Raw genomic sequence first — 15,899 nt, forward strand, 5'->3', positions numbered from 1 at the left:
TATATATATACACACATACATACATACATACATACATACATACATACACACACACACACACATACACACATATATATATATATATACATATATACATATACATATATATACATATATACACACACACACACACACATACTACTACCACGACCACCACTACTACTACTACTATTACTTTCGGCTGCTCCCGTTAGGGGTCGCCACAGCGGATCATCCGTTTCCATCTCTTCCTGTCCACTGCATCTTCCTTTGTCACACCAGCCACCTGCATATCCTCCCTCACCACATCCATAAACCTCCTCTTTGGTCTTCCTCTTTTCCTCTTCCCTGGCAGCTCCACATTCAGCATCCTTCTCCTAATATACCCAGTATCTCTCCTCCACATAGTATGTCCAAGCCATCTCAATCTTGCCTCTCTTTCTTTTTCTCCAAACCGTCCAACCTGAGCTGTCCCTCTAATATACTCGTTCCTAATCCTGTCCTTCTTCGTCACTCCCAATGAAAATTTTAGCATCTTCAACTCTGCCATATGCTTGGCCAGTGGAGTTTCTCATCTATCAGCCACCTCGGCCGGTGAGTCAAAAAGTTAATTTTGGACACTGCTCACAATTGTACTGACAGACTTCTTTTACTATCCGCCATCAACTAATCAACAGTTGCTTATACTTGATATGCATGGCATCTGAAACTCACATCTACTACAAATATGGTCATTACTGCATCTCACATAATTTCAGTAGCTTGGTATTTCCAAGCTGCATTGTGAAAAACATTTTAACCGTGCAAATTTAGCAGTGCAGTAAATGAGTGGGCTGTGGTTATTGAGAATATGATGATTCGGGGGCCAGCAGTCCCTCTGGGACCAGTAGTCAGCCATTACGGAGAGTAAAATCTTGGTGGATGACTGAGTACTGAGTAGAGGAAGAAAAGTCAAGACATGTAACTTAGCTGAATGACAGCACAGTAGACAGGTGATGATGAGGTCTTCTCGCCAGACTCCCCCCAGACCCTATCTCCATTTTCTCCTAAGTACAGTCAAGGTTTGTCAATCCCCTTGAGCAAGCTCACACTTTACTCCTCTGCTGTATCAAATCCCTCTATAAAGTTCACAGGCCTGGAGGGGGTCTGCCTCGAATAAAGATGAAGGGAAATATTGTAAGACTGAGTTGACTGTCAGAGTCTAATGTTTTATGGAAGACCATTGCTGTATAATTTACACTGACTCTACATCAGATCCAACTGGCCATTGGTCAGCATTTACAAAACAGGTGCATGATTTGCCAAAAAATATCATTGGAAGTAAGCAAAGGTTCCCATGCATGAGTAAAAAGCTAGTGTGTGTGAATGTTTATAATGCCAGACGATATGTGTATTGAATATAAACGCTGGTGGGTCTTTAAAAGGCTACTTTTAATAATTAACTTGGACCCAGTGTGTTTTTGATCATTATGTTGAAGAGTAAAGAATGTGAATTGTGTCTTTTTAGAGCTTAACTAATTACGAGGATCCTTGTGTAGCAGGAATCTTCAGGAGGTACTGTTTATGTATTTCCAGGAGTCAACTAATACTGTGAAAACACTCTGAGTCAATCTCTCCATGTCAAACAATGGAGAAAGCAACAACCCGGGCTCCCCATAAGCTAAGTGGATTTGTCTAGGTATTTAAAAGCTCAGGGAAAAATACAGATAAACTAACCATAACCTGATCTTAAAAGGCAGGATTAGAGCAAGGCGATGTCGAAGGCTGAAGAGAACAGAGACCTACTGTTTGGCCAAAGAAGTTGAGGATCAAGTCAGATGGAAAAAGTCATGAAAACTGAATGAGAAATAATTGGCGAACAACTATGAAAAAAAGCAGCAGTAGCATATTCAATGTTTCCCTGTTAAACAAGCTAAAATTGAGATTCTTCATGGAAAATGTACAGTGATGGAAGAGGGAACTACATACCTGAAAAGGAAGCATGATTTATCTTGCTAACTTGCACATTTTTAACCAATGTGTGAATGCACCAGCATCCCAGACTCCTCCCTACCTTTCTCTTCGCAAAACACAGTATCATAATTGAAGTGCAAAGCTGCATATAAATAAAAGGAGAGGCTACCGTTGGTGGTGGGAAAGTGATTAAAGTCAGGCTGATCATAAACAGGGCAACAAACTATACATTCTATGTATATGGCCCCAAAAACAGGGAAGAATCCACTTCAGTAGCTCAATTCCACAAGTGGGAAAAGCCTAAACAAGAAACAGCTTGGTCTGGAGCCCGGACTTATTCAACCTCACTTTATAGGTTGAAATGTGGTTTGGATTCAAGTTGGCATGAAGCACAGGCCAATGAACCTTAAAACACACCCTGCTACAATGAAATAATGTTTTTCTGCATTGAATGCAGCAGACAGCTCGTCTCGGCAGGAACAATAAGACAATTTGTTAAAATCTGAATGACGAATGGCGGAATGAAAGAAAAGGAGAGAAGAACAAGATGCGTAACAGCTGCAGGCCTTGTACTAGTGGTTTGGTTTTTTTAAGCCCCTTAATGCTAACAAACACAAACAGAGTTTGGGCCTCCCTCATCCACAGATAGTGAAGCCAGACCATTGCACCAGCAGACATATGCGTAATGTGAAGCAACTGTTTGTCAATTCTTGGGTGTTCTCCAGCCTCAAACTTCTTACTGGTAAATGGTGGCAACAGTGCCTTTTCCAGTGAACAACGATGATACACCTTGGCTCTATCTGTTTCCTCAATGCGGGAAATACTGTCCAAAGATGTGACTGTGTTTGATGTTTATGCAGTGGACTTGACAGGATGCCTTCAGAGTTTGACTTTACTCCGGAAAGTAGACTTAAGCTAATTTAGAAACAAAAATGGCAGCTCTGAACTGCTAACAATCACAATTAAGGTTGTCTGTAGGTCATTAGCACTGTGTACATGTTGAACTTCAGCGTTTACAAGTTGCAATGTCTCACCACATAAGTGCTCCACTGAACAGGAACCATTTCAGTAAGAATGTTTGAAAGGGGGAGGATTTTCCCAAAGTGAGACATGCATGTGGTTCACAGTGGGGAACTGCAGTTTTCATGATGCAAAGGAGTAAAATTTTAGAAAACTTTGGTGCCTTCATTCTCTTTTGTTTAACAGGAATCTAAAGCATTTGCCACTTTGCCTTTGCTTTTCTTGACACATACTGTGACCTTTGCCCCATCGGGATCAAAGCAGTTTCTCTTTTCCGGTGTGTGAAACCCGTGTCTTCACACTCCCATGACGGAAAACATGGGAACAATGGGAACACTTGACAACCCTAGAGAGGACTTGTATTGTTCAACATGGCCACTAGGCATTTAGAGGACCCAAGATCACAAGACTATAAGTCCTTCAGAAGTCACTGTAGATATTTACCTGGCTCAAATGTAGAGCAAGATTTCAGTCGCACTGGTGAACATTTCATAAAGATGGACAAACAAATGAAACATTGGACATTCACGTCCATCAACAAAAATCCTGATGTGAAAATTCTCCATTAATCTTCACCGATATTCCCGGTTACTTGGAAATTCAACTGATATGGCTAATCACTAAAGGAAGTCCAACATAAAGATCTGAGTGTTAATCATATTTGGCTAACTAGGTGACTCATTCATGAAACATAACACTGACGGTAATCAGTGACATCTGGACCCTATTTTAGTCATTTGGTTCATGTTCCAAATCCATGTTTACAAGTATGTAAATGTTTATGAATGCATGTATGCATGCTTCTTTGGTTTCTGCACAGATGTTTGGCTGAAACAGACATATAGATGTTATTTCTGTCCTACTTCATGTCCTCAGTAATTGAGTTACATAGGTATAGCTGTGTCCAGTGAAGCTCACACATCACTGTAGACTGCAACTTAATACAGTGCTGCTAAACTGAACTTCTAACAATGAGAGATGATTCATCACAAGATTATAATGAGTCCTGCAGCAAGTCTGTCACCAAAGACATCAAACTCTTCAGGTCTTCCCATACCGATTCCCATCCCATACAGATGTTAAGATTCTGTACATCATATGTCCTTCTTCTTCATCGAATTTAGCAGAGGTGTTAAAATGAGGAGTCTAGTCTACTCTCAACTTCGCAGTGATTTGGAATATTGATTGTCAAAAATATTTTCGTTTCTTTTAATAGAGTGGGTATTCCTGGGTGAATTTCAGATTTAAGGAGCACTACCCTCCTCATGAGATTCAGTCACCCTGTGTATCTATCTGGCGTGTGGAGAGGAGTGAGCTCCTGTAAATAAACAGGAAAGATAGAACACTGACACTCCACCTTAAGACCCCATGTTTACCACCAGCTGTATATCCTTCACTGGCCCTGTTTGAAAAGATACTCACATATACAAACAACTGTGGCTCTTTGTGTGTGTGTGTGTATGTACGTGTATTGCACATGTGGATAAAAATCAAAATTGCACAAACACGAAAAAAGAAAGAAATTACTGGCATCGTGTTTGATCACATTTGTAAACACCATCTGACTGGACAATCAACCAAAAGGATGCATATGTAGAGCAAGACTTTCATGTCAGCGTAAGTTTTAAGGTTAAGTCTTACCAATGAAGATTTAAGGCAATAACAAGGGATTATGTGGACTGGAAACGTCAGATTTAAACCATCCTGGTAGAGAGATTTCTATAAAATGAAAGTAATGTTACGGGTGGTGTGTGTGTGTGGGGAAGAGGTCTTCATGGGTCCAAACTGAAGCCAAATCTGAACAAAAAGTTTATCTGAAATCCCTGATCTAACTTAAACTGATGCCAGGTTTAAAAATCTAGGCTTGGCTCTGATTGCATTTTGGAGTCTATAACTGTATGTGTGCGTGCATCTGAGTGAGTCTATAACAGTATCTGTGTGTGAGTGAATGAGTAAGTGAGTCTATAACAATATCTGTGTGTGTGAATGAGTGAGTGAGTGAGTCTATAAAAGTGTGTGTGTGTGAGTGAATGAGTGAGTGAGTCTATAAAAGTGTGTGTGAGTGAATGAGTGAGTTTATAACAGTATGTGTGCATGAGTGAGTTTAACAGTATATGTACGTGAGTGAGTGAGTATAACAGTATCTGTGTGAGTGAATGAGTGAGCCTATAAAAGTGTGTGTGTGTGAATGAGTGAGTCTATAAAAGTATGTGTGAGTGAATGAGTGAGTGAGTCTATAACAGTATCTGTGAGTGAATGAGTGAGTGAGTCTATAAAAGTGTGTGTGCATGAGTGAGTGAGTTTATAACATTTTGTGCGTGAGTGAGTCTATAACAGTGTGTGTGTGTGTGTGTGAGCGAGTGAGTCTATAACAGTATGTGTGTGTGACTGAGTTTATAACAGCATGTGTGTGTGAGTGAATAAGTCTATAACAGTATCTGTGTGTGTGAGTGAATGAGTTTATAACAGTATGTGTGTGTGACTGCGTTTAACAGTATCTGTGTGAGGGAGTTTATAACAGTATGTGTGTGTGAGTGAATAAGTCTATAACAGTATCTGTGTGTGACTGAGTGACTGAGTGAGTGAGAGATAGCGCGAGTGCATGTGTGTAAGAGAGATGGAATGAGTGGGCTGGTATGTGCGTGTTTGTCAGAGTGTACAAAACACTAGATAACAGATTGAGTAACTGCCTTGTTCATTTGTATCTCGTGCCACCAACCAAGAGCGCACTGTAGGTGTTTGCTTAGCCAAGATAGTCAAGGACACTGACTACAGGCTAGATGAGTCACTTGTGGCTGCCCTAATACAAGAGCGTGGTTCCACCCCCCTTTTAAAGAAGCAACAACAACAACAAAAACCCTTCCTTTTCATACCTGGCGACGGAGCGACATGATGAAAAGCTCTCGTATTCCTCCCACCTGTAAGCATGCACACCACACAAAGAAAAAATCCTTGTGGACCAAAGCTCCCGCAGCACAGCAGTTCAAAGATACTTTACGTCTGCTTTTGGGACAGACTAAATGGAGACAGTAAAGGAATGGAAGCTTGCTGCTGTGTGGTGAGGATTAGCTGCCAGGAGCACCAAAGTATTTCATTTTCTAAAGCCAATTGTCTTCGTACACTTGCTTGTGCCTTTACCAGGTTACATACCTGAGGACTGGTATTATCTTCGCAATGAGGGAAAGCTGGAGGGGTTAAAAAACCGGGTAGCACAATGGTAAAGACTCATGGTGGCTGGAAATATGTGCGCGCATCTCGAGCGATAGTCTAGGCCACTCACGGTGTAGCAGATCTAGAGTAAGTCCGGGTTCAATGGAGCAGGGATTACAGTCGTTTTAGAGGATCTGAGCTCCTTTGATGATGTTTCCGAGACTTAACGTTTAGTTTCCGTAGTAAACACAAACAATGTTGTTGCCTGGGTAACGCGGCTCGCAAAAATCGAGAGAAAGGTCACCATCTTTGAACCTGCCACCTGCACTTTTCAAAAAATTTAAAATTCTATGAAAATCTATATCATTTATTTTAACCGAGTGAAGAGGTAAACACATCTAACAGTAAACAGGCACAAAAAAAACTGCTGGGTGTGTGTGTGTGAGAGAGGGGGGGGGGAGGGAGAGAGCATTCTCCCAAAGTTGGGGGCCTTGGCTACCATTTTTCACCCGAAGGACTTCACAACAACGATGGGTCTCATTTGTCAAGTAACAAACATTTAAACAGCCACTTTAAACCTGATACACTTACAATTTCAAACATACGCCAGTGTCAAATTCAAGTGCAGAGAGAGATGAGGGTAAAACCCTCAGTGCAGCTGCTCCCATCAAGACTCGCCACCACATACTCTTTACGACTGTCTAATGCAGCGTTTCCCAACCCAGTCCACAAGGAACCCCTATCCTGCAGATTTTCATTGTAACCCTGCATAGGTAGCCCTGCTTGTACTTACTCAACCAATCATCGCACAGCACTTAATTATGCAAGGTGTGCAACTTCTGACATAATTTATTGCTGATTGGTTGAATAACTACAAACTGGTACCTATTCAGGATTGCAAAGAAAATCTGCATGATAGGGGTTCCTTGAGGACTGGGTTGGGAAACACTGGTCTAATGAAACAAAATAAAAAGTCTAAAAAGGGAAATTAAGAGTATATGTGCTATATAATGCTGAATAACTGAGTTGCATGTCTTGATGCATGCTTAATAATCCAGGTATAGAAATCAGTTCACCTGGCCCAAAGTTTAGTGGGGAAACTGTTTCATTACTCAGCTAAGTGACCTCATCAGTCTCAGCTGACGGCAGGCATCCCTACCCTTATAAACAGCACAGCTGCATAGCCACCGAAATCAGCGATCTAACACAGGTTTTATATGCAAACTGCCGTGACCATTAATTAGAGTTACAATGGCCATGTGTACTATTCACAGAAGACTGGGGAATTGGGGCGACAGATGTACTCTTAGCTCCTCTCTTTGGTTCAGGGGTGGTCGTTCCCTCTGGGAACAACTGGTCCACCTCAAGGATCGGGTCCCCCGGTACAAGCAGAGCAATATAGTATACACTGTCAAGTGTCAGGAGGATTGCCGTGACTTGCACATTGGGGAAACCTAACAAACTCTGGCAAAGTGGTTGCCACAACACAGAGGAGCTACCTCATCAGGCCAGGACTCCATAGTCTACGCCAGCGGTCGGGAACCTATGGCTCGCGAGCCATATATGGCTCTTCCGGTGACGGCATATGGCTCCCAGACAATTTTGAGTTGAAAATTATTTTTTTTTCAAAAAAATCAGTTTGGAACTGATTTTAAAATACTTGTGATATTTCTTAATAATACTGTGTCATTTTAAAGTATTAGAAATTAGTTTTGAAGATAAATTTCACGGGTCACGGGTCACCCGTGGGTCGGGTCGGGAACCAATGGCTCGCGAGCATGTCCGGGTCATTGTAAAGGTGAAGAAATCAATTTTATCAGATAGCCAACTAGTTTATCCGCTTCAACCCTTGTAACGGAAAAGATGGCGAAAAGAAAAAAAGACGATGATTACCGTGCATTCCAGGCTGCGTGGACAGAGGAATTTGCATTTGTGGAGAGAGCAGGATCTGCGGTATGTCTAATATGCAATGATAAAATTGCATCGATGAAACGGTCAAATATAAAGCGGCACTTCGATACGCACCATGCTTCATTTGCATCGAAATATCCAGCGGGGGACAGCAGGAAAAGGGTATGCGAGGAGCTACAGCGGAGAGTGCAGACGAGTCAGCAGCAACTATGTGTGTGGACCAAGCAAGGTGACGGGAATTCCGCTAGCTTTGCGGGGGCTTTGGCAATAGTAAGGAATGGAAAGTCATTCACAGATGGCGAGTATGCCAAAACATTCATGCTTGATGTGGCCAATGAACTGTTTGATGACTTCCCAAATAAAGACAAGATAATCAAACGAATAAAAGACATGCCCCTGTCAGCAAGAACTGTGCACGATCGTAGCATCATGATGGCAAATCAAGCCGAGGAAACACAAATTAAGGACATAAACGCCGGGACATACTTTTCTCTCGCGTTAGATGGGTCAACAGACGTTAGCCATCTATCTCAGTGCAGTATCATTGCCAGGTATGCTGCAGGTGACACACTGCGTGAGGAAAGCTTGGCTGTTTTGCCAATGAAAGGGACAACAAGAGGAGAGGATTTATTCATGTCTTTCATGGAGTTTGCTAAAGAAAAAAAACTACCGATGGATAAACTTATTTCTGTCTGTACTGATGGTGCACCCTGTATGTTGGGGAAGAACAAAGGATTTGTAGCGCTTCTCCGTGAACATGAAAAGAGAGCCATCCTAAGTTTTCATTGCATCCTGCACCAGGAGGCGCTTTGCGCTCAGACGTGTGGCCAGGAGCTTGGCGAGGTGATGTCTCTGGTCATTCGAGTGGTCAACTTTATTGTTGCCCGAGCTTTAAATGATCGCCAGTTTAAAGCTCTGTTAGAAAAAGTTGGGAATCATTATCCCGGTCTGCTTTTACACAGCAACGTGCGTTGGTTGTCAAGGGGGAAGGTGCTCAGCCGTTTTGCAGCTTGCCTGAGTGAAATCCGGACTTTTCTTGAAATGAAAGGCGTCAAGCATCCTGAGCTAGACAACACTGACTGGCTCCTGCAGTTTCACTATCTCGTGGACATAACTGGCCATCTGAACCAGCTCAATGTGAAAATGCAAGGTATTGGAAATACAATCTCATCCCTTCAACAAGCAGTGTTTGCATTTGAAAGCAAGCTGGAAGTCTTTCTCAGGGACATTGAAACAGGTCGTCTTCTGCACTTTGAAAGACTGCAACAATTTAGAGATGCATGCTTAGCAAGTGACTCCACTCAACATCTGGATCTCCAGCAGCTAGCTGGCTTTACGTTCAATCTCCTGCAGTCATTCAAAGCACGTTTTGGAGAATTTCGTGCGCGCACTGGTCTTTTCAAGTTCATCACTCATCCACATGAGTGTGCAGTGGACAAAATCGACCTGACATGCATCCCCGGGGTCTCTATCGGAGACTTTGAGCTGGAAGTTGCTGACCTGAAGGCATCAGACATGTGGATGAGTAAGTTCAAGTCACTTAATGGAGAGTTGGAAAGTCTTGCGCGACAGGGAGCAGAGCTGGCGAGGGAACACAAGTGGACAGAAATTAAAAATCTTCAACCTGAAGACCAGCTGATTCTTAAAACTTGGAACGAGCTTTCTGTGACATACCACACAATGCAGCGTGTGAGTATTGCCGTATTGACCATGTTTGGCTCTACATATGCATGTGAGCAGTCATTCTCGCATATGAGGAACATTAAGACCAACCTACGCTCACGTTTAACTGATGGAAGCCTGAACGCCTGCATGAAGCTCAACCTCACCACGTATGAACCAGACTACAAGGCCATCAGCAAAACCATGCAGCACCAGAAGTCGCATTAAAAGTAAGACATATTTAATTTATTATACGTTAAAAATACTATATGGCTCTCAATGAAATATATTTAGAAATATTTGGCTTTTATGGCTCTCCCAGTCAAAAAGGTTCCCGACCCCTGGTCTACGCCCATCTACAGGCCACTGGCCACTCTTTCAAGGATGAGGATGTGCACATCCTTGATAAGGAGAAACGCTGATTTGAACGGGGAGTCTAAGAGGCCATCTATTGATGTTTTTACATAGAGATCGAGCAATAATGGCATAATGAAGACTCATCTTTACACTGGCTTTGTTTTTTGTTTTTTTTTACACTGGACCAAACATCCATCCATCCATTATCCAAACCACTTATCCTGCGGTCGGGGTCACGGGGATGCTGGAACCTATCCCAGCAGTCATTGGGCGGCAGGTGGGGAGACACCCTTGACAGGCCACCAGGCCATCACAGGGCCAATAATCCAGGAACCAAACAAAGGCAGCATAATCGCACCCCAGTGTATGATTTTACAAAGCATGTAAAATCAATCATACGGCGTTCTGCATGCAAAGGTGTCACAACATGTAATATAACAGCATCGGCTGTCCCATCCTGCCAGCTGTCCCCTTTACACAGACATCAAGTCGGCTTAGTGACTACCTCTGCTGCCGGCTTAACGCCGGACAGTGACCCCCATTCCATCTCCGTACCTTTCACACAGAACAGCGAGGCAGCTTAATGGCACAAGGTTCCCAGCTTGAAAAGGCTGTGTAAAAAGCCTTTATGTGAAGAGGGAATGACCATCCCTGAACCGAGGAGGGGGGCTAAGAGTACATCTGTCACCATCTTACAACACTCTGACTCCTGCTATTCCCCAATCCTCTGTGAATAGTACCCGTCTCAAATCAAGTTTATTTGTATAGCCCAAAATCACAAGGTAGTCCCAGAGGGCTTTACAATTAGTACAATACACAACAATATATGACAGTATACAATATACGACACCCTCTATCTTTGAAACCTAGACCCAAATGAGGAAGAACTCCACAAGAAAAACCTTATCAGGGGAAAAAAAATATGGGAGAAACCTCGTAGCCATTGTAACTCAAATTAATGGTCATGAGAATTTGCATATGAAACCTGTGTTAGAACACCGGTTTCAGTCGTTATGCAACTGTGCCGTTTATAAAGTCGGGGATACCTGCAGTCAGCTGAGACTGACGAAGCCACTTGGATGAGTGATGAAACGTTTCTCACACTAAGGCTGGATTCAGACAGACTCAGGCAATGCATCAAAAACGCAAGTGATCCCATCCATTTTGAAAGGGGGTAGTATTTTTACACTGTGGCGGTGCTTGCCGCAGGGGGTTTCCACAAAAAACAAAATCGCAGCAGCGTCCAGCAAGAAAGTTGAGCCATATTCAGCTGTTGCCGCAACACAACTCAGCGTCACGCAGCGGTGGCCAATCACGTAAGCTGGTGATCAGACCAAAGACGCCCACGTGGGACATGATCGCTTTGATGGCCCACTGCAGCAATCACTTCATCGCAATGGGCCATGTAGTGACATGCCCACACCGCCACATTGCCTGATTCTGTGGGACTCCAGCCTAAACTTTGTGTCCAGATGAACCGATTCAGTTGCAGTGTGATTTAATTACACAAAATACTCTTAAGAATAACAACATTCCCTGTCTTTCAGTATTACTGCATGAATAGCATTAAATTAGATTTTCACAAGCATTTTTGGTCATTTATTAGTACTTTTAAAAACTTCTACAAAAAGGCAGGGTACCGGGCGTCTGGGTGGTATGGTGGTCTATTCTGTTGCCTACCAACATGGGGATCGCTGGTTCAAATCCCTATTTCACCTCCGGCTTGGTCGGGCATCCCTACAAACACAATTGGCCGTGTCTGCGGGTGGGAAGTTGGATGTGGGTATGTGTCCTGGTCGATGCAGTAGCACCTCCTCTGGTTGGTTGGGGCACCTGTTCAGGGGAAGGGGGAACTGGGGGGAATAGCGTGATCCTCCCAGGCACTACGTCCCCCTGGTGAAACTCCTCACCGTCAGGTGAAAAGAAGCGGCTGGCAACTCCACATGTATCGGAGGAGGCATGTGGTAGTCTGCAGCCCTCCCCGGATCGGCAGAGGCAGTGGAGCAGTGACTGGGATGGCTCGGGAAGAGTGGGATAATTGGCCAGGTACAATTGGGGAGAAAAATCCAAAAAAAAAAAGGCAGGGTACTAAATTCAAAGTTATTTTCATAATATCAAAAGGTAATGACAATCAGATTGGAGTAAATAAGTAATCCCTACCAGGTCAAAAAACTGTATTGGTCGCACGTGGATGCATGTCAGTGGTCCCCTTGTTGGCTTTAGCGGTAGACGCCAGTTCAGTTGGATTTTTTTTTTTTAAGTCATGTTGGTGTATGGTTATTATGTTGGCTTTGGCTGCACTTCTCAGTTTTGTTGCTTTGTTTTGTTGCTTTGTAGATTGTACAACTTAAACAATCTTTAATATGAGTGGCTTATTTTGATCGAATTGGTGCCATCTGCAATTACAGGACCAGTGCTCATTCTTTAACCTAAACCCTCAGCAGTGGTGGGCAGGGTGTTGATGTGGCGGAACACCAGCCGTAACGCAAGCAACCACAGATAGGGAAGTGCCACAACAGAAGTACCATAACTAAAAGATAACAATATCTAAAAGATAACAGAGGACGGTCTTAATGTTTAGAAAAGGGAAAGAAAAGTATCTGTGCAACAGCAGCTTCAACACGACAACCTGCAGTACAAAGTTGAACTACAAAACTATAGGGCACGCTTCTGACCCAAACCAAACAGCTATGGCTGTTATATTAATCAAGCAACAAACTTAAAAAAAAAAAAAAAAAAAAAAACAACAACAATAATAGGGGAAACTGGTGTCTGTACATCTGTCAGTCTCTTGATCCAAAATGCTGTCATCATGGCACGCAGCAGAACACTGAGGATTTTTTTGCCCCCCCGCCCCTGCCCCCAATTTAACTCGTGAGAAACATTCTTCCTTCCTCAGCAGATCAAAGGGGGGCTGTGTCGGGACGCCAGGGGCCAGATCAATTATCCCAGGCAGCCATTTCCACTGTCCTCTCCTGACACACCAGAGAAACACTGGCCCCTATCAAAAGGCTGCAGGGGCCATCAGGCAGCCAATGGAGCCATTTTCCTCCATTTAACTTTCCCTCTTACCATACACTGCTCTTTTTATTTTCCCCATCACCATTACCCACCATTTCCCTGATCCCTTTGCATCCATTCTTCCTCCTTCTAGTCTCCCTTCTTCTTTAATCCAACCTACACCATTCCTTCTTTCACGGCACTCTCCTGCCCTTACCCTCCATTAAAATGTGTTCACATCATCTTTATTTTCTTTTGACCCCTTCACTCCTGAGTCTACTATTTTGACAAATGTCACCTTGTAAAAATTCCTGCTGGCTGCTGGTCCCTGAAAGTCACACAGCTGTGCTGAGATGAGAAGCGGGTTTCCTGGAGCCGGGTTGCAAGATTAGACAAAAGACCACCCCTCCAACAGCGATAAAAAAAAGATTATAACTATACCTCCTACACGGAACTCACTTGAGAATAGTCTTATTTAAGACTATCCTCATTTAATTCGCTTTCAGAAGAACTTCAGCTAAGTCCCCCTCTTTGTACTAGAGTTGAATGGACTCTATAGAATCTGTAATGGAGATACTGGAGACTGAAAATAAATGAAAGTGCTTGTGAGAGCCTTTTTCTTCCCCCCAGTGACGGTGAATACAGAGGACACAGGACTCATTAAAAAAAAGATGGCTGTCTTTATTCCTTTGGAAGAGATAAGGAAGAGCTAATTCAGCCTGTCAGACAGACATCAGTGATTAAGAGGCCAATTCACAGCCTGTCACTCAACCGTGGCAGTCACTTGGTTTCTGTGGCATATACACAGAGTCCTTAGAGTCCCTTACTAAGAAGGGCAATATCCTGGGGGAAAACCCCGCAGCAAATACATATTCCTTTCAAACAACACATAAAAACCAAATGTAGTTATGAGAAAATGAAAATAGTGGAAATGTGAATTTTTTGGGGCTGTTTTTCTGTCATGCCCATAAGACATGGGCAACAAAACTACCACAAGAGGGAGGGAGGAAAAAACGTTAAAAGTCTACTTATAATAATTTATGGTTTTTGCCATCTCTCATCCCACAGTCAGTGTTTAAACCATCCAAAACATCATCAGTTTACAGCGTGTCTCATACATTTTAGCAACTTAAGCAATCAATATAACAAGATTATTGTATTTTCGGGGAAGAATGTGCAGAATGTGACGCAAGAATAGACTGCTAAGCATGGATAAAAAAATAAAATAAAAAAAACCCCATATTACTTCAGTATTCAAAAAAATCTTTACACCTACTTACAGTATTTCTCAACACTATGTTAAGTGTCTGTAGCCATATCTGGAGGTTGCAAGTGGCGGTTCAGCTTTTTTTTTTAGCAGTTTGAGCCAGAAAAACATTGACGCCCATCGACACTATAATATCAAACTGTGTGACTCATTGAAGGAATGGAGGGACTGGATCATTGACTATGGCCCTGTTCACACCTGGTATTAAAATGCGTCTTGGGTTATCTGATCACAAGCAGACAGCTTTAAGTAAATCAGTTCACACCTGGCATTAGAATGAGTCTTGAGTGACCACTTTTGATCCGATCTCACTTTCCCGCTATATATGCAAATAAACATGTACATCACATAAATAAACAAGTAAATTAACACGCGAACACATACAGAAACGTGAGGGCAGAGGAGTTGAAGCAACAGGCATTTAACAAATTGAGACATCCTTGCATACTTGAGCCTCATTTTAATGCGTCATCAGTTACTTGTGATGTATTTCACATTTCTAACTTATTACTGTCAATTATTCTACCGAATTATGTTGTTATACAAAACTTGAAGTGCTCTTAAAAAATACAATAAATCATCCCACATCCCAACTGCTCTTCTTTTTTATTTCCATTCCACTTCATTGTGAAGCACAACAGGCTTTTAAAAAGTGCTGTATAAATAAATGTTATTATGATGATGACGATGAAATAGAGCTGTCTGAAAGCCTTCAGACCCCTTACCTGATATACTGCATTTAAGAAATAGTCTATTATGGGTAAATAGTTTCACATTTTTACAATGGCACAGACACAGCAAATGCATATAGTGCCAGATAGAGACAAATTATATATAATCTGATGAAGAAAATTAACCGAGTGAATTAGGAGCGCCAGGCTCCGATTGTTGGCCTTCTTTCATTTTGTGCTATACACAGCAAAAATTGTAAACTCAGTCTTAAAACTCGTGTGGGAAAATTTAAATAATTGAACACTAGAGTTAATAATTCTCAACCCGAACCCAGTCAGGCTCGCCCCGATCACATCGGTTCAGGCTCAGATTATCTAATTATTCCAGTGGGTTTGACAGGGTCAGACTAAATAAAAAACAAAAAACTAAACCCAGAGGAGGCTTTGGTGAAACAAGCATCAGCTAGACAGCCTGTGTTCTTATTCACTAAATAGCTGCTATTTATAGCCTACCTGCAGTTAAGTTTGCATTTGTTCCATCACCTCTGACAGTTCAGCTATGCTCGGCAGAATCACACAAGATATTTTTCCATTCATTCATTATCCAAACCACTTATCCTACTCAGGGTCACGGGGATGCTGGAGCCTATCCCTGCAGTCATTGGCTGGCAGGTGGGGAGATACTCTGGACAGGCTGCCAGTCCACCACAGGACGCGCACGCAAACACACACACACACACACACGCATGCACGCACGCACGCACGCACGCACGCACGCACACACACACACACACACACACACCTAGGGACAATTTAGTATGGCCAATTCACCTGACCTACATGTCTTTGGACTGTGGGAGGAAACCGGAGCACTCATAGGAAATCTACGCAGACACGGGGAGAACATGCAAACTCCACACAGAGGACAG

General features: G+C 42.7%; 1 protein-coding gene across 1 annotated transcript in view; it reads right to left on the bottom strand.

The window, feature by feature from the left end:
• st3gal3b (ST3 beta-galactoside alpha-2,3-sialyltransferase 3b) overlaps positions 1-15,899 on the bottom strand; it is a 64,939-nt gene that overhangs the window by 21,274 nt on the left and 27,766 nt on the right. The gene's annotated exons all lie outside the window — the stretch shown is intronic.

This window comes from Lampris incognitus, chromosome 14 (assembly GCF_029633865.1).
Source record: "Lampris incognitus isolate fLamInc1 chromosome 14, fLamInc1.hap2, whole genome shotgun sequence".
NCBI classification, from domain to species: Eukaryota; Metazoa; Chordata; class Actinopteri; order Lampriformes; family Lampridae; genus Lampris; species Lampris incognitus.